Source organism: Strix uralensis, chromosome 8 (genome assembly GCF_047716275.1).
Source record: "Strix uralensis isolate ZFMK-TIS-50842 chromosome 8, bStrUra1, whole genome shotgun sequence".
NCBI classification, from domain to species: Eukaryota; Metazoa; Chordata; class Aves; order Strigiformes; family Strigidae; genus Strix; species Strix uralensis.
In genome coordinates, this window is record NC_133979.1 from 25,348,351 (window position 1) to 25,368,755 (window position 20,405).

General features: G+C 42.3%; 1 long non-coding RNA gene across 1 annotated transcript; it reads right to left on the reverse strand.

The window, feature by feature from the left end:
- Positions 1-345: 345 nt before the first annotated feature.
- Positions 346-19,628, reverse strand: LOC141946806 (uncharacterized). The gene is made up of 3 exons (XR_012629939.1): positions 19,619-19,628; positions 1,371-1,507; positions 346-448 (listed from the first exon to the last, which is right to left on the reverse strand). It is a non-coding gene; the product is annotated as an uncharacterized LOC141946806 (long non-coding RNA).
- Between the last annotated feature and the right edge of the window lie 777 nt (positions 19,629-20,405).

The window sequence follows — 20,405 nt, forward strand, 5'->3', positions numbered from 1 at the left end:
CCTCCAAAAATAAAATCAGCTGTGGAGCATGCTGTTACACCCTGATGCACAAACAGCAGCTGTATCTAAAATGTCCCAGCCTTGCCCTGTCACTGAGCTACATTGTCTCATGACCTCTTGTGAGATTAAAAAAAAAAAAAACCAGAAACAGAAAAAAAACCCCCACCTTTTCCTCTGTCCTCCCCTTGCTCTGAACAAGGGCATCTCCAGAGCAGAAGGCCTGCCCCAGCTGGAAGAAGGACCCAGGAGCAGCCCACAGGGGAGCTAGGAGGAGAAGGCAGGTAGGGTTGCAAATCCAGCCCCCGAGGTTGAGCCGGCATTTGGAAAGCCTCGCCTGGGGCTTCTGGTCCATGGACGAAACCCCTTCAGCCCATGGACGAAACCCCTTCAGCATGCAGGGGGTCTGTGAGTCCATCCAGCTAACCACAGGCTGTTGGCAACTTTAAGGCTAAGAGCAGACAGTTGGAGAAGAGTTTATAAGACTTTTTTTTCTCCCACTCAAATGGCAAAATTTCTACTTGAGGTTCAAAGGCTGGTAGAGGCAGCCTCACCCTCTCCCACACCAGCACCCTACATCCCTGAGGGAGCACAGTGCGAGCCAGCAGCTCCGCAGCAGAGCCCCACTGCCTGCAGCGTGTACTTGCCAGGAGGCAAGCTCTGCTCAAAGGAGCAGTTCAGCGTATCTGGGTGTTTACTCTTCTCCTGGCCCAGCTGCACTCATCCTAACCTGTGCTGGTAAGATAACCGTTTTGACAGGCGCAGAGCTGGCACCCACCCGACACCTCTTGATGCCCACCGGGCTCCCACAGGGCTTCACTGGTGGGTGCCAAGTGCAGCAAGAAGGCGTGTTCCTGCACGCACGCCATGGGATGTGCAAGATGTGCTCACCCCCAGCAAAAATCTGCTGCCTTAAATATGGGCTCTCCGTGCTCTTACATACGAACAGTGAGTGTGAAAATTCTGCCTGTCCATCTGTTCCTTAAAGGTTTCTTTCTTTTGCTGCGTGTTAGAATTTCTCCCCAAATCTTCTTCAGCAGCACAAATCACATCAGTGACATTTATAGGTTAAGTAAATAGTATGCTGCTGACATCATCTAAGCACAGTAACAGGCACAGTTAGGTTGTCTATGGATAGCTTTAATGCTACGGACTTCATGCTCCGTTTATCTTGTTCTCAATGAGCGGTAATTAAAATCTGCAGTAACAGAAGTATTGCTCTGAGAAGCAATACCTCTACCATGAGAAGCATGGAAATTTTGCCAACAGAAGAGAGAGTTCAATCAACAGTTTCAACCATGGCACAGAAGTGAAAACTCTGACGTTTAAAATTTAGAGAGGAGAGCAGCGCAACAGTAAAAAGATGAGCTTACCTTGCATTGCATGGAGTCTTCTTTTCTCAGGCCCAAGGAGGAGATGCTGTAAATTTCTGCCATCTCAGGCACTACACGTCTGGTTGTTACAAAGTGATTTTTCTTCCTGGCCATTCCTTATTATTTTCCCAGCCTGCCTAGCAGACACAACACAGGAATTACCAATACCATCAGCAGTGACACAATTGATTAAGTATGAGCAATACCAGCTTGGGTTTTGCATTCTGTCAGAGCTCTGTAATGGCAGCACAAGGGGCCTTCCTTGTTGAGCAAGAAGGGCTTTATGTCACTTGTCCCTAGAGCAAGGCACAAGTGAGCTTGACGGAGAAGGTAGCGAACATACTGTCAGAAGCCATATTCGCAGGGAAAGGCAGAACAATGGAGATTAAATGACAGTGCAGAATCAAGGAATTAAATCAACCCCGAGGCTCAGATATTCCAGGCTTCCCCACGACACCTGCTAGAGGCACAAGGGAGGACCTGGAGCGAGGCCCTGCGGAGGTCTCACCACCTGTACCAACACACTGAGGGAAAACCTGCAAAATCGGTTGTGGCTCTTCTAAAAATCATGGTCTGTGCAACTTAGTGTCCAGCTGCATGCTCACCTGATTTCTGGTCTGAAATCTGGACTGGAAAACAACAGTAGGATTGCTTTGAGTCCAACTCCTTTTTACTCTTTCTCTCTGCACAGGAACATAACTCCTGCCCGCTCTCCTGCTGCAACAGTGTAGTTCACTTCCAAGTGGTTGTAATAAGAAAGGAAAATAATTGCTTGCTATAAATCAAAGGAGGTTACTCAGGCCACTTAAACACTGCTAACTTGGTAATTACACCGTTCTCCCAAGGGATGGGAGGGACCCTGAACCCACGCCTGCCCTTTCAACAGTGTGCCCAAATCACTGCAGCAAGGTACTCTGCACCTAAACATCTTTTCCTCTGGATGCTCTTCCAGCTTACACGGACTGGTAAAACATTTTTTGGCTGGGAAGATGGTAATAACAGATTTAGGATTTTCACCTGAAAAACCTCAACTCAGCTCCAGTCCCACCGCCAGGGAAGAGTTAAGTTTTCCACAGTCAGGGAAAGAGGTTGAACAAGGAAAACTGAACCCATCAGCTCAGTCTGTAGCAGCCTGATAGCTACCCTCTTGTCCCAGGCTGACATGGAGACACCTTTGCTCAAGTCTGAGTCAGATGGAAAATATAAACCTTGATATTGTCTTTCACAGATTTGTGCTGGTTACAGTATAAATGCTTGCGCAAGAGCGAACAGCAACATTTCAAAGTCTTGGTAAATAAGCTCAAAATCCAATTATAGCAACTTACTTCTTCACTATAGCAAATAAGAAATACTTCTGGGGAGTAATGTTTCAGGCTGGCTGTAGATTTGGGAAGTCCCTTGTTACTTTTGATGCAGTAATACATGGGGACGATGGACACTGCTCATTTTATAGCTCTGTATGCCTCTTCCTGCTGGTGTGCAGCCACTACCACACTGCCTCTTTGGACCATCCAATGGTCCAAACTCAGAAATCTTGTGGTCAGCTCTGTCAGAGACATTGTAATGTTAACCTTGAATTTTTACTTATTTTTTTCATCTTCTGCCTGTAAAATAGGAGTGACAATAATAATCACTTAAAACTAGAAAACTAACTGCATTCATGAACAGTCCCTCTGTGCCCCATTTTCCAAAGAGCTTCAGGTACAATGAATCCATTCTCTTGTTTCTCCTTGTTATTTATTTAGATTAAAAACTTCAGAGCAGGAAAGGTTGCAAACAATTAGCATAGTCCTGTTGCCAAAGTCCCATTGCCAAACCTCTGAGCTCGCAAGGAGGTTCCCTCCATACCACTGATGCTCTCCATGGATACAGCAAGACACTAGCTTGTGTTTGCATGATATCAAGGACTGTGGGGTCTTAATTAAACCTGAGGCCCCTAACCCCCACCAGTATGAGAAATAATCCTTAATTGGTGCCAAATTGTTTATAGGCCATTTACAATGTCTTCACCAAACCGGTCTCCTGTGTCTGCTTATAACAGAAGAGTAAGTTATGAAACAAGAGCCACCACCTGCTTGGTAGTCAGTCTAAAATACAGCAACCCGTGACTGCTGCTCTGCTCGAACAAATGAAAAAAAGGGAGCTGACGTTACACAATTCAATAGCAAGGAGAAAGTGGCCAGCAGCAATATTATCAAATGTACGTAATTCATTCACACTTGTTATCAATGTAGGATTGTTTCCCTATATATTTTTCTCCTCACCAAACAGGGCTTTCTATGCAATTTTCTCCAAGATTCAAGCTGGATAAAATCTTTTTAAAACTAGCTGCTTAAAAAGAAAAAATTATTCTCTTCAGTATGGCTTAGGAAAATTAACATTATTTGTGCTACAGTATATTAGTAGGATACCATTAGGAATTCTGTTTAGCCAGAAAGGATATGTTTAAGCTAGCGACCAAAATACATGTTTAAGACACACAGAGTGCGTGCCGGCTGGCTTGCTGCCTCTGCACGGCTTGCTGCTTCCTAGAGGGGAGCCGTGAGGCTGGCACCACCCTTCTAGCAGCCACCCCACCTCCCCTTCCACAGAAAGATGTGCCTTTAGCACCAGTCTGTAGTTTTCCTAACTGCTGATATTTCAATTTTCAGTGTACCTGCAGCTGGTTGTTGTTTAGACAGCTTCTATATTATTAGAGAGTAGCAATGACTGATCTTGAGCCTGAAGCAGTATTTTCACCATAAGCCCTGCAGTTCAGCTCTTATAAGCAGAGCTAAGTAATGCATGAAAAATTTTATTTGACAAATGTAAACATGGTATGTGTGAATTTTCATTAATATTTCACATGAAGAAAACAGGGCCAAAGTAATCACATATGTATTGAAATTTAGCCACTATCTCTGGTGATAAGCAACATAGCTTTGACACCAAACACACACAGGTCACTCACTGTTTAAAATGACAAAGGATATTTCTGTGTGAACAGCATTTTACTTGCCAGACCTTATCTCAAGAGCTTACTCACGTATTTTGATATATATATAAAGTCTGAAATAGTTTTCCTTTAAGTTCTCTGTCTCGCATTCCCTGCTCTGAAACACACAGTACCTCCAGGGTCCTTCTCAACTCGTGTTCCCCTTTGCCACTGCAGCCACCTTTGCTTTTCTGGACCTCCCCTTGCAGGACTCCACACGGTGTGGGAGGAAAGAAGTCACCTGGCAGCAGACACGTGCCTGACTGCATCCCACCAGCCACAGAAGATGACAGAAACAAATCCCACCAGCCTTGGCAGGCTTTGTATCTATCTGCCAGTAAAACAAAAATAATCTTTGAAGCATACCTGGGCTGTGGAGCAGCCAGAGGTTTGAAATATATTCACAAAACCATAGGAGATCTGCCACAGGTTAGTACCAGAGACTGGTGAATTCAACCCGAGAGGCGTGGACATCTTCAAACTGTGCATCCACAGTGCTGTGGCTATCTAAATTCTGCATTTCATTGCAAAGAAGCCTCTAACTCCTCAAATGTAACACTGAGCTAATGTCAGCATTAACTTAGAAAATGTGTAGCTGTATAACAGCAATTTGAACTCGGGTTTCAGAGCAAGCTGAAAGTATTATACTAACAAAATGCACTTTATGACATAGTCCACACCTAGTTTCAGACGCCTCACAGACCCTTAATGGTTTGGGGCTTTTTTTCTTGGTGGGGGTTGTTTTCTGGGTTTGGTAATATTTCATTTACAGGAAGGTTGAAGACTGTATGCCAATATATGCACTTGCACCATATTTCTTTAAATATGTTCCAGGAAATGCCATACTCATGAACTGCTCTGTAATGTAATCCTTCAGACTGGAGCAATTCATAAGATCCCGAGAACAAAAAAGCTTTTTCAGCAGGTATAGTTAATCAGGAAGTGAGTACATGCCACATTAGAATCCCCTAAGGGTTTCTAGTGTTCAACCAGAGTATGGCCAGGTTGTTGTTTTGCTGGGAAAGCTGTCACAGGACAGACGTCCTCATTAGAGCTCCATTTTCACGTTCTCTGGAGTTCAGAGCAGAAGCTTTGCCATCTCTGCTCTAAGACCTTTATTGGTTGTGACCCAGGACAGACTCGAAGGAAAATTCTCAGCCCTACAGTCCAAAAAGTTCACAGTGCAAGAAGCAATTCACACTAAGGATAAACTGTGAAATGCATTCTTAAAAGTGTTTTATTATCATTTTTTATTCGAGTCTGGTGCTGAAGGTAGACATCTTTCTTTGACACAAAGCCCCTCGTCCCACTACCACTGTGAGAGCTCCAGGGACAAAACTGCAAAGTGGTTTTCAAGTCTATTTTAGGAATGGTTTTACAATCAGAAAGGGAAATGTGATATTCAAATCAAATGGCTAAATTTTTCAGTATTAAAGGTGATGGGGAGAGATCTGCTCTAATAGCACAGAATGAAGAACAAAATGCAAATAACCTAGCGCAGAGAAGCTGTGCATGGTCCAGCACCTGCTGAAGTCACACGTTTCCATCTGGTGATGTCGGTAGGGGATAAGGCTGTAGGGGGGCTCCTGGAGGACAGAAGACCAGGGGCCGGGGGCTGGCATCCCTCTCCCGGCACAGCGCAGGCAGCGCGTGCAGCATCACACACTGCAGTGGTCGATGGCGAGCAGCACCCTTGCTGCAACACATAACTCCCAGCACGTCACGATAAACGTTGGCTGCCTGACAGCCTCCAGCGAGATCATCCACATCTACCCAACACCATCACACGAAGACCCCAAAAAGCAGTAGTTTAAGGGACACAACAGTTCTAAATATTGCACTTTCCTTCTCACTGCTGGAGCAGACTCAATTAGAACAGGATAACGAATTACATCAGGCTGGCACGTAAGGCAATAACCCTCCAAACACAGAGGCGCGTGCCTCTCTGGAGCCCGGCTGGTGTCAGCAGGATGTGACACAGACACTCCAGCTGTACCTGTGCAGTGTGGCTGCACACAGCAGCTGAGCGTGGCCCATAGACATTCAAATCCAGTTCATCTCAAACTGTTTCCAACAGCTCCACTGATAAGAGAATATAAGCATACTCACAATATATGTAAACAAACCTAGATTTATTTACAATTAGCAGAGAATGGTTTCTTAATGTTTTTATTAAGCTATTTTTGATTGGTATGGTTACTTATTGTTCACTTGCAAAAGTGGAAGGCTTCTATAGCTCTTTTGCCATAGAAGTAAAACAAATGTTATCAGGTGACGGCATAACTCAACGGCACCAAAGAGAATGGAGCAACGCTAATTTACATGAGCAAAGGATCCAGCCTCCAGGGTCCTCTGTGTTTTCAAATTAAAATGGACACACTGCAACCTTTAGTCTGAAAGAGGGTAGTCTAGTATAAAAAGTACTGAAAAATTGCTGCTTGTTCAAAACCAGCTATGCCTTTGTACCAGCTTTTCTTGTAGAGCTTATTATATGCATTTTCTTGGCCCGAATCATAGAACAATGCACCCAACCGTACACCACACAGAAGGTACGAAATTCATCCATGTGCTGCTTTGAGTGTGTCTGCCTGTACTACCGCTCCAAAAATCCAAATCTGAGTGTCATTGGCACTGAGGGCAAGTCAGTGCTCTGAAACATGTCTACTTACAGGAAACCGTTGCTACTCTGCATGTCTGAGGGTTTGTCAACATAGGGGAGATTTACTGAGGCAATTATACTGCTGTAACTGAGCACTAAACCTCTGTAGTCATGCTGATGCAACTCCCTAGTACTAAAGTACTTATATGCAGTTCAGATTAAATTGCTTTGAATGCAATATAATTATTATACTGGCATAATCATAAGAGGAAATACTGCTTTGCAGACAACTTCTTAGAAGTGAAAGGCTCTTCTGCCCTGGAAAAGACTAGGCAGATACAAATAATGTATCGTCAGATTTTTTCCTGTCTCTGATTATCTGTGTCTCTGTTAACAGCCTGCATGGCAGGCAGCTTGGGCTAACAAACAGGGCACAGGTTCAAGACAACTAGTGTCTCATCTCTGGTTTTCACATGTGGAGTGACACCAGGTAAGTCTCCTGTTCTTTTTGCCTTTAGGGTTTGTTGGTAACACTGATATTTTTTCTGGCAAGTTAATAGAGGAGAAATGCCAATTTGATACAGTCACTGTCTAATTTTCCCAATTCAGATACTTTTTCTTCTTAACACTGACTAAATAAACCAAAACATCTATTGCTCCAGTGTTCCACATTACCACATTCACCACACAAATATGGCTCCTCTGCTCAACATATCTGGTCCTGACAGTTGCAAAAGGTTTGCACATTTAGAAACTATTTAAGTTCAAAACTGAGCTCCTCTGTGTGAATCTAACTGGTGTAATTCTCCAGAGACAGGTGAGGAAGAGCAAAGACACATTTGAATACACTTCCTCTGAAGCCACAGAAGTAGTTCTTTGTTTCAGCATGGCATTTTACCTGCAGTGCTGCAGAGATGCACACAGTGACTGCTATCCCAGATGTCCAAAAATAGGTCTTACAAAACTATCTTGCCCTGCTAGATGAACGGGATACGCAGTAGGTCCACTAACAGATTTAAGTGACCTTAAAGTCTATTTGCTGATAGGTCACTGTTGGTCTAGTCTCAAAAACCACACTGTGTATTTAAAAGACTCACCACAATCAAAGAGCTGTGCTGTGCCATGGCTCCAGAGCATTATGGGCTGCTGCAGAAACAGCAGTACCTCACAGCCAGGCACTGGGTCACAGGAGCCCGTGTGCCTCTGGAGACCCCGATACAGTATCTCCCACTCCTTTGTCAGCCTCTGCACCAGCTCCCCATTCCCCGTAAAGGCTTTATGTGGTCTCTGTAGGCACCAATCTATGCCCTAACTAGTGGGCTTTCAAATTTAGGCGATCAGTAATGTCATATATTCGATGGCTAGATGATGCCTGGACTGTCAAAATGACTCCAGGCTTCCTTTGGGGTAGCTAAGTCAAAGCCTCCTTTTCTGAGTTTGATTTTCTTTTCTTGCTCAACTGACAGGTGGGAGCTAGGGGCAATCTTCCTTCTTATTTTCAGGTGCCTGCCAGCACACAGGGATATGGGCACAGCTGTCAGAGACTCCAGCAACTCAGCCCCAGCAAGAAGCAGCAAAGCCAGCACATCTGCCTCTTCACAGCACCCATGAGACATGCCAGGCAGGGAGCTCCACAGTGGGGACAGGTCTGCCTGACATCAAAACCACATCTCCACTATGCTGGGGGCACCACATCACGCTGCAAAGGCCCCACCAAGAGCATGGCTGCCCTGTACCCTCCACTTTGGATCTGGACCCTGCATGATGCTTTATATTGACTACATACTGCACCCTGCCCATGTTTCACACTGGTCCTGGCATGCATGAAGCATTTCAGAGACAAAAAGTCACAAGCAACATGAAGGCTAAACAGATAACAGCTTGACATCAATGAGAGAAAGTTGGTACCCCTTCAAACCCAACCTGCAAATAAGTGAAAAAAGCCAGTGCTCCCAAGGCAGCAGTCTGAAATGATTCAGATTAAAAGCCGGTGGTGTACCATTATACTCCTGAGCACACCTTGGGATATAAATTTTTCCCCTGGTATTTTTGAATAACAAAGTGTAAATCATGTGAAAAGGTATGTGTGTCCTTCTCCACCCAGCTGGCACAGGTCAGGAGGTTCCTGCAAAATGCCTGTGAGAAGTGAAAGGTGGTGAATGTGCCAACATGTCCCATTAGAAAGAATGGAGCAAGGCGGAAACATGCTGGCACAGAGTTCTTCAGGTCAGCTTTACCTTTCTCCAGATATAATATGATCTGGAAAGTGTTAGATTTCAACTGCCATCATAAGCTTTCAGGAACATGAAACTCTTGGGTTTTTTTTCCTCATAACACGGAAAATTTCACACTGTTCTCCACAAACCAGTAAGAATGAAAAAACTGGGAACATGTCACACAGGAACAGTTTTGGTTAAATAAACAGTAAGGTGGCGATACATAAGATAGCTCTTGCATGCTACCCGTCTCACACACTAAAATGTCTGCATGAAGTCCTGGACTCATTGAGATTTGGAGTCAGAGTGTTATCCATCAAGAATAGGTGGGAGCGTTACACATAGGAGAAAAGGGATTTCAAGTTTAACTCATCTGTGAAGATAACACTTGGATGCTTCCTGCATTATCATATCTTTGCATTTTATCACAAAAGTCATCAATATCCTGAAATGCTTAAGTTAGCATCTCTCTCAAATATTCACAGCTTAATAAAGTATAGCTGTTATATGCTGCAAATATTCACTTTACATAATCAAATGATCAACTCATGATCTTGCAGGTACTAAAATGTGCACACACTTATCTGATAAACCGAAAAAATCCACTTTTCATCTATTAGCTGATGGACACATTTTAAAATCAGCATTCATTATTCTCAGAGTATCTAAATGTATGACTCACGTGTGTGTCACATCACAATCTAAGGACCAAGGTAACTGTTCGACTTCATACCTGTGAATGTGATTGCTCATATTTGCTAACTAAACAAATATGCAACTCTTTGAAGGCATGGAGAATAATGTGAGACATTAAACTGTACAATGGAAAAAGAAATCACACAAGCAACCAAAGAGATGACAAAGATGTATTAGATCAGCATGCAATGGCTAACTCACTTTTGGGGTACTTTTCTTCAAAGTACTAGATCTTCAGGAGATGTTGAATATTTCCCTTCAGAGAAAAATCAAGCCCATCTGAAGGTGTCAGGCAAGAAGCCTGCCCTTGCGATAGAAGGCTTGGGTTTCATTTCTACTGTGCCAAGAAACTTGCTGCCTCACCTCAACAAACCTGTAAAATACTATGATGGAAGGTGCATTATTCCAGGGCACGTGGACATCACAGCCCCAGGAGTCAGATAAATGTCTGGAGAAGAGTCATCAACCACAGCATGAACACTACTTTCCCTTGGAGTTTTCCTTCAGCTTGTTTTAAATTTGGTGCTTTCTTAATTTTTAATCTCTTGCTTGAAACCCCAGCACTGAACAGGGAGCACCATGGGTCATCCAGGACAGCATCTTGAGCTCCACTACTACAAGCTGCTGTTCCAGGCAACAAGAAAAGTAAGAGATGAAGGGCATTGTGCACTTTTTAGGTGTAGGTTGTTGGTGAAGTTGCTACGCGTGACACTTTTTTGGTATGGGCACTCGTTTCTAGGCAACACTTTTGTAAACAACTTTGAAGTCAAAATGAAAAATTACAGCCTGAGTGCTTTTTTTGCTTTTATCCACCGTACCTTCATGACTGTACTAGTCCATTTAAATGGCAAAGCAGTGCTGAATGCAAACAGCCTCCTTCTGCAGGCTGTCTCCACAGTTCAATTACCAGTGCTTTAACAGTGCTAATTAGCATTCCTCAGAGCTAGATCTCTTTGAGTGACAGGTAACCATGGAGAGTCACAATCCTGTAGGTGATCAGCAAGAGTCTGACTTTTCTTTTTAATTAAAAATTAGAAATGCCTTAAACAAAAATAATTCTTCACTGATTTATGCTATTATCCCAGGGTTGCCAAGCTGGAGAGAAGAACATTAGTGTTGTAAAAATGAAACAATTTTTAAATGAATAGACTAGGGCGATAGAAAGGAGAGCAGGTTTATTATCTGTAACAAGAGGATGTACAAGAAATGATGGTACAAAATAGTAGACACTTCTCCAGAGAGTTGGCATGGAGACCAAAAATAGGACACTTTCCTGAATGTGGGATGGGATTGCCCCAATTTATTTTAGATTTTAATAAAATAGATAGATAAATACTAAGTCTGTTGTACAAATAGAAATTTCACAGGGATATCATTTGAATAAAATTTAACCATGAGTTATGTTGAGAGATAATATTGCATCTAGTCCAAGTGAGAGCCAAGACTGGAAATTGAATCAGCCAGATAATCAATTAGTGAAAATTGTTTTCAGCGTAACTATGCCATTTCCTGCCAACTAATGATCTAGTTCTCTTTCCAGAAACGGGCTCCAGCAGCAAAAAATTCATAGTCATATTTCTGAAAACTGTAGTGGGTCCAAATCAGCAGTGTTGACTCACCTCATCTGAATATTATTCATATTGCAACAATAATGATGCAAATTTTTAAGTTGCCAAAGATGAGGGGAAGGATATATGCATATTTGTAATTAAAAAATGTTTTCCAAGAATAAGTCATCTCAACTCAGCGAACTCATTAATTGTAGATTCTAATGACAATGATTGCATATAAGACAATAAAAGGGAGCAAATGATTGAGCAAAAATGATTCTAATAACAATGTTCACAATTCAGAACACTATTGTTCACAGGTAAAATCACAGCTGTTAATTGTGAAGTATCAAATATCTATTCAACGAGGTTTTTTTAAACCTTCCCCACATAATTTCTTTTCTATATGCAAAAAAATAACATTGTTAAATCAATACAGTTCTCTCTGCTATAAAGGTATTTACATCTTTAAGACATTGCTCATGCTAGTAAAATTTAACTCTATATGGGAAGGAAGGAACTAAAGCTAATTGCATCCCTATAAAAATTTCGGTCGGATTGCCTAGTACTATTTCCTTTTAAAATCAGAATGGTAACCAAAGTTAATTTCTACAAAAGTGGGGAGGAATACTTTCCTAAAAATACAAGTAAAAAAACCAAACCCAGATAGCTTTCCATCTTACCAATTATAAATGCATAGTAGGCACTAGTAATATAAATACCGAATTTTCAGCTCATTTATTAAATACTTTAAGCTTACAAATCAATAACAAAGTATCTATCTATAGCTGTCAAGATAGGCTAATAGCCAGGGCTAATCACAGTTTTACTGAAGTTTATAATACAGCCAATAAAGAAAAAAAAAATAAGACTAAGCATGTCTCTGAGTCTAATATTATCTTTGGTTTTTTTCCATGTTCACAAAAATATCAATCACTGACCGATATTTAACTCCACCAAATGCTCTGAACTTTTTAGTTTGGAAGAAGAAATTTTACAGGCAGATGAAGCAGGGAACTGGCTTTGTGCCATCAAGAGACTTAAGAACTACCCAGCCCTGCAAAGTCTTATCCAAAGAGGAAATCTCAGCAGAGCTGGTAGCACCGAGCTGACTCAGTCTCAGCCAGCCCTGATTATTCCCAGTAAATTCAGTTTGACTCCTTAGTAGTTATCCACACACACACCTCCAAATTTTTAGGTCTTCTTACCTTTATATTTCAAGGAAATGATACACCAAGATTAATAATAAAGCTATTTTGTTCCAAATTCAGTCTGCTTATGTATCCATGTAGAATGGTTCATTCAAATGCCATAAATTTTAGTCACCAGGATCGACAGAAAGTTCTTAATAAAAGACAATTAATTGGTGGAAAATAACTCTCAGAATAAAGGCAGCCTGCTTTTGACACCAGGTTCTTCAGTTTGTTTTTAAAGTTGTTCTGCTTTCCTTAATCTCTACTGCAATGCAAGGGGACCAAGCAAGGGGAAAGAGATAGCTTACACAGGAATGGGGTAAGAAAATAAACCCATCACTGTTGAACAACTACGCTTGTCCTTGCTCTTGTAAAGAAACTCTCCCTCTTATGAATCTCCTAAACTATGACCTACCGAAACAAAGTAGATTTAAGCAACTACAAAGATCACAGATTCCTCTCAGTAACTTCCAAATTTAGAGTTATCAGGAAGTATGCAGAGTTTTGATTAGAAATAACCTTCTCAAGCATTGAAGAATTTTAAGGGGAAAAAAAAGTGTTTAGTTCAGAGTTATTTTAATTAAAAACATAGAAAATTAAACCTTCTATAATATTACTGTGCTGTTTAACAGTTTATACCCTGCTTGCTTCACTCACCTAAATAATTGCATCCTGGCAAGTTTAGGTTTTCGAAGATTAATGATCCTAGCCAAAGATGATTCATCTGCCTCAAGAACACTTTACCTTCATGTTGGTAAGATATCAACATGTTTATATGTACTAATGAAGTATAATCCAGTTTTTGCAGCACCAAATCCCATTTAAAATATGAAACAAGCTGTCTATTAACTCAGCTGAGGGATGAAGTTCACTGACAAAGGAAGCTGATAAATTCTCCCCAAAATGGCTATCAGAATTTATCAGCAAGGTCTCCCAATATGATAGCCTCCATGCTTTGCCCGGTGACTGTGAAGCTGGAAGGGTTCCTAGTTGGAATCTCTTCTTTTGCAAAACCTTCGACAAAATCTTGATCACTCTCATCCTTCCCAAAATCTATGCAAGCAATCAGATTGCCTTCAGTAAAACTTGTACCAAGACTTAAATGTGCTCCTGTTACCAATTCTGTGTTTGATTCTGGTGGATATTTCAGTGTCAGTAAATATTTTTAAATTTTCAGAATTTTATATGTTATTATTTCTCCTTTTCCCTGACAGAAACCGTCTGGCTATGAAAATTGAGTGGCATTTTTCTGAAACCACGTTCTGCTTCTCTTCTTTCAACTCTTGTCTCAGTCATCTTAAAAACAAAAATAACCTCAATCCAGTCTGGTCTTCCCATTAGTCTACTTGTAGGTAGGCATTATAGGGTAATATAAACAATATTTCCATTTTTTTCTTTAAGGGGTCCATAACTCTTCACCAGTCTTTCACTACAGAGATAGCTCCCAAAAGCAGGAGTCTTCACAGGTGGTGTTTTAACACGCTGTCCCAGTCCCTGCTGTGATAATATCATCTTGCTTTCATCATTTCTTAGCATTTTGAAATGTTTACCATTTGATACAACCCATTTTCTGAATAACATTATTGAGAGTACTATAAATCTGCTGTTTAGGAGTCCCTCCGGATGACTGAATAATTATATAGCTGAAAATACTTCCTTCAAGATAAGAAGCAAAATGTACTGAAAATATTAAATTATTAAAGTGAAAAAATTGCTTTACTGAAAAACAGGGCATGACAAGAAAACCTGATAGGAAGTTACATGGCAAGTTTGTAATTTACCACTGAATTATACAATGAATATAATTCTGTAACACGTGTCTCTTGTACAAAGCTCCCATGGGACAGCATTCTGGCCCCTCTCCAGGGTTGAGGGTTGCCTGGGCGGTGTGCAAGCTGGACCCCACTGCGAGCCCCCTGCAACCCCGGCACACTGCAAGCGCAGCACGCAGGGCTGGCACACCGGCCTGCTGCTGCTGGCCACGGCACGCCGGGAGATCACCAGCAGAGGTGGCTCCACAGTCTGTTAAAGTCCAAAGTGTTAGGAACTGGTACCTATAGGCAATCCCTACAGGCTCTGTGCTGAGCCACATATCAGGAGTGTCATCTTCTCTTAATCTAAATTACGCTAAACTGTATTTCCATCAACTCCAGAAGAGCCATCAGGTGTATTCTGCAGCCTGAGCTCAGAAGCAGGTATACTGCAGGTGGTGAACAATGAATCTACCTTGCTCCTGTCTCAAACACAACTTAAGAGGTCAAAAGTTGAGTGTGCCACTCACTGTTATTTGTTCTCCTCTTCCCAGGAAGAGGATAGGAATTGGTAACTAATAAAAGTGTACTATAATTTTTCCTTTGGCAGCAAAGAGGCTGAAACACATCTGAAAGCCTAGAAAAAGTAGGATGCATCTTTTTATTCTAAACAAGAATTACTTGCAAAGAAAGGAAACAGTATCACATGCTCACATATTGAGTTTAAAATGTACATATGCAGGTAGCTGTGCACATGCTACAAGAATTTCAAATGCATATGGGCTAAATCTAACTTTCAGCGATGTTAAAAAGTTGCTTGCTACTTATTTCAGCAGGCCATAAGTGATTTTATATTCAGCAGAATGGGACAGAATGTATTCCTCTTAGGTACAGCAAACTGAGTATCTTGCAATGAAAGGCTGCATTGTTTTGTTCTAACTAAAGAGAAATAGTTGATGAGTGAATAAGAGCATGATCTAAAGCCTATTGAAATCAATGGAAAGATTCTCATTGACTTCTCCAGGCTTTGGATCAAGCCTCAAAAGAGCAGCTATTTCTCTCTGATACAGCAAGGAATCAATTCCCTCTCCCAGTGGTACTCTAAATAATTCAATATTTTGTCTCAGATCATTTCCTAAGAAAAATGATGAGGATGTTGTTTAAGTGGGTGATACCCTGAAGTGACAAGAGTTTACAATGCATTCAGCCATGTAAAATCTCCTCTGTGCTGTACGCCCGCACAAAGACAGGGCAGAGCCAAAGCACCCCTCAGACACCAAGGAGCCTCCCCACCTGCAGGGAGGCTGCAGGACAACGCTCAGCCACACTTCTCCTCGCGCTGGCCAGAGCGCCATATGAATTTTGCTCAGTCTTGAGGAATGCCTGCACTGTGACATTTCTTTAAAGAAACAAAATTATTTTTTCTTTGCAGTAAAATCATAATCTATTTGTACAATTTGTTTTGATGAACACAGAAGGGCAAAAATTGCCCTGCTGGTTGTATTACTATTTACCAACAGAAATGATACTCTCACCATTCTCCAATGTTTTTGCTTTATAGAGCAAAACACAACATGGAAATGAAATCTTCTTTTTGAGCTCTTTTGTTCCACGTGAAAAATGAATCAGTAAAAAGCAAACCAGCATTAGACTGAGGAACTCTGCCCCAAACCACAGGAAAAACCTTAGTAATTTTTACTCTCCTGCCATAATCAGGTGGCCTTCTGCTCACTAATCCCTTTCTGCTGTCAATTGGAGAAGGCTGCTACAAGTTGTTTAGGGACAGTTCAAGCATGAGCTGCAGCGTTTGTGTCATCTCCCAGATGCAGAGGCCGACAGGAGCACAGCCCTGCTCGCAGTCATGCTTTCTCTCGGCCAGTGGCAGAGCGGCACTGGAAGGTATTCTCCCCATTTGCACAGAAGGACAGCAATTTGCAATAAGCTGTTTTAAGGGTGGAAAAAAAAAACCCACTTCTCCACTCCCACCAGGCAGCTACCTAGCAACAGTTGACAAATGCACAGGATGAAATTGGTGCTGAGCTACAGCTCACGCGATTATCCCCCTTCCCTATCACTTCTGATTGAGTTACACCTGTGGGGAGCATCTCGCCAGCAGCACCTCTGATGAGTGCAGCTGTGGCAGCTCTGGCACATTCGCTCTCTCCCATTCCCAACACGAAGCACAGCCACAGTCAGGTCTTTCATCAACATCTATGGAGAAATACTAATCAGCATCTGTCCAAGCGTGCTCCTATTTTCCTCCCAACCTCCTTGCTGCATGCATATATGGGTACTCACACTCTTGCTCGCTGTGCATTTCAACTAAGCTGGATTATAGACACTATCATCTGCCTCCAGGACCAGGTATTACCTCAGGTGCACTGTGGTGCCAGTCCCAAAAGCTTGCCCTGACTCCTATGCAAAGCCTGGAAATCCTCACGCGCAGAGAGAAGCCTGCCGCCAAGGCCAGCTCCCCCTGCCAGCTCTTCCCTACGAACAGGAAAAGACACAGGCTCTTCCCCTCACTCAGGGTGCTCAGTGATGTGTTTTGGAGATCAGCTGGGTACTTCTGCCAAAGCCCACGCGGCTGCTCTGCCAGGCCAGCCTGCTGCTGCTCACCGCTGGCACAGCTAGGACAGCCGTGGGGCAGGGCTGGCTGCCCCAAAACACTCCTGAAACCATCCTCACGGGTGGTACAAAATACACCCACTATCCTCTCAGGTGGCAGGAAGCATGTGCTCTTGGCAAGGCCAGAGACAGGGATCCTCAGCATCTTTGCTCTGCCATTTGCCTAACGTCGCCATGTGCAGCCTGACTTTCCCCCACCCCAACCCCCTTGCCACTAAAGTACTTCTGCTCTAGTGTTTGAGATTCTATTTTCTATTGAGCTGCTACTCAGAGAGACTCAGAATATTTCTGACATGTCCTTCAACTTTGTCAGAAACTGTTCTTTTGGTTTCTCATGGTATCAGGACATTGAAGAATGATGAATTTCAAAGACATGATAATAAACAGATAACAGAAAATAAACACTGTCCAAACTTTTAGTCAGAGAAAAAATTCTCTGTAGATAATGTATTCCAGCAATTTTGATTGTTGCTTTTATATTATTGTCAACCAAACTGCCTACTTTTCTGGAAAAGGCTTTACAAAAAATGCAGCAATACACCATTAGTTTTATATCTTTTCATGTAAACAGCTTTCCCAAACCTTCCAACTCAGATTCCTCCTCCAAAATGATTTTTCATTAAATAATTTGTTTTGTTTACCAAGGGGGATTTGGCAAAATACTGTATTTAGCTCTCATTGTACAAAAATTATGAACCATCTCTTTGATTTGCTGTGTATACCTACAAAGATGAGCTAATATCACCACCACTTGGCCATTTGAATTGCCCTAACAATGCTTTGTGAGCAAACTCTAAGACTAAAAGCAACAATTTGAATTCCTTGTCCTAATTAGCATTTTAAGTTGGTTTTTAAAAAGAGCAAAAACTCCTTTTTGCACTTTTTTTATGAGCAACAGAGGAGAATAAATGTTGTAGATAGAAGCTTTCTTCTAGCATGAACCATTTAATCTGTTTTATACATGAAGAATTTCACCTTCTTGCATGGACATTTAGGCACTACACAGAGAAGACACATGCTCCTTCCCCCCACACACCATATACGAGCACCAAACTCAGTATTCAGCCCCTTTCATTCTGTTAGACTCCACAGCTCAACTGCCACACCGAAAAGACCACGATACACATTTGTGTGCATCACAACAGCCTCATCAATAAGGCACAGAGTAATGTCTATTTGTACCTTTGCCCTGAACCTCCAATCATTTTAAAGAACAGGATGAGTCTCTGACAGAGAGTCCCACGAGTAAAGGAGAAAGACAGCACAAGAATTTAATAGTCATACATATCTAACCACAAAAGAAATCAGATGCTAAAACACCACTTCCTTTTCTAATGAGCAATTTTATACAGCAATGAATAAAGTAAATTTGAGAGTTGCTATTTATTACAAGGAAATTAAAAATGCTCAGAGCATACAGAAAGCAAATTTATCGGGGAAGACATTGCAACCGGTTCTCAAATGTATTAATCCCTGACTGAGATGGGGGAGAAACATTCAGTTTTTTCTTTAACCAACCCTGGTTTTGTGTTATTAAACACTCCCTCCGCTGTTGATAAAAAGCAGCAGTGCAGGAGACCCCACACTAGCTGTCTTGCCTCTTTCCCACTCCAGGCATGGCTCTGCCTTTGGGAGGCTCCCAGCCGGATCCCACACTGTCAGGAGCATGTGTACACCCGCTCTGCTGTGAGACACACAAAACCGCACTGCAGCCCCTTTGATTCTGTACTTTCTGTCCCTGCCTAGATAACTTTTCAGAAGCTGACAGAGCCTTTACAATTTAATTGGTGTTGACACCTTTTGAAGCAATGCCTTGAGGCGCCGAGGGTCATTGTCTACTTTATCCTGCTTTTCTGCGGCTGCCTCCATTTGGCTACCTTGCAGCCTGTGGTGCTGTGGTGGCCCCTGCACTCTTCATTCATGTTTGTACTTGTACTGGGTCCCGTTACAAGGACCCTTGTTAAACGCCCAGCAGGCAGCACTGAATAGAGATTTTGACTATCTGGGATTTGAAGGCCTCTAGCAATAAGGGAGAAAGCCCTGTAAACACAAAAGTATCCCAGTAGCAGTGGGGCGTTAACGTAATCACGCATTTATGCCACAGGACCTCAGGACCAAGCTCCTTACTGTCAATTCACTAGCTATTAAGCCTTAGTAATTAGGTGGTTTCCCGTGACTTTTCTTTCTTGGGATTCACCAACTATCATTTTCCATATGTCCCTTTTTCCCAGAGCAGTTATACACCCTTACACACTCAATAAGCCAGGCAGATGGTACCACGTACCAGGCTCTGAGCAGCCAAAGCCAATTCAAAACAAGTAAAAAAGGTTTGGCATGGCATTCCCAAAGCTGCCCAGGAAACCTGGATCCAAAAATCACAGAGGTCCCACGGCCTTAGATAGCAAACACATCTCTCCAGGTTCAGCCTTGCAGTGCTCACAAGAAGCGAGACTCTTATGGGCAGTCACATGTCCAAAGCAGCAGCACTTGCACACAAGACAAACAGGATAGAGACACTACCAGCACTTTCAGAACCATATTTCACTTCATTAACAACTTTAAATATGCATTTCTGTGTCTTTTCTTCAGGTTTAAATAATTAAGGCTCTCCAATTTCCTACTGAAAATGCAAAGGACTCACTCAGTTTATTTGGTCCTAAGTGTCAGTCAGCTTGGGGCCACATCTTAGTAAAAGTCAGCCTCAAACTCTGTATTAAGACAGTGAATAAATAAGAGCATAACTAAAATGGAAAATAAAATTTCAGTTAGGTAAATTCAAGATATTAAAGTGTGGCCAGAATAACCTCAGTGGCAATTTCCTATTAGAAAAATTCACTCCTCTCCCAAAAAGCAGTCTTGCTAGTGAAACCCCATGGCTGGGCTTTGCATTTTCCCAACCTCTCTTTGCCACATTTTAGAGTCTGCTTTTCCATGGTGATTATGAATTTCAGCAGTTCACCTATGGGGCTCTGACAAATGAGGCTTGGAATTCCAACACAATGCTACCAACTGCTCCCACTTTCAGTATCACCTGGTCCTTCGCCATCTGGGGGATACTCATTCCTGTGTCCATGGTCCCATCAACCCCTTGCTTCTACTGTGGATAAAAGCAAGCAGAACTGGGCCCCAATACACATCTGCTCCCCATGGAAACTGGGATCTGACTCCAGATCTTTACTCCTTGTTGCATCTCTTCCCCTCAGTCACGTCTGCAAGCCTCTCACTCACAGCCAGCTGCAGCCATCCTCCTTCCTTCCCTCTGTCCCCAGCCTGCCCAAAAGATGGCTGCACCTCTGGGTTCTTTATTTGAACCAGTGCCATACCCTATACATTTCCATTACCTCAATTAACATGTGACCATAAGACCAAGACTCAGAATAAAAACAACTTTTCACACACTGACAAAGCTGTATTCAACTGTGATAAAG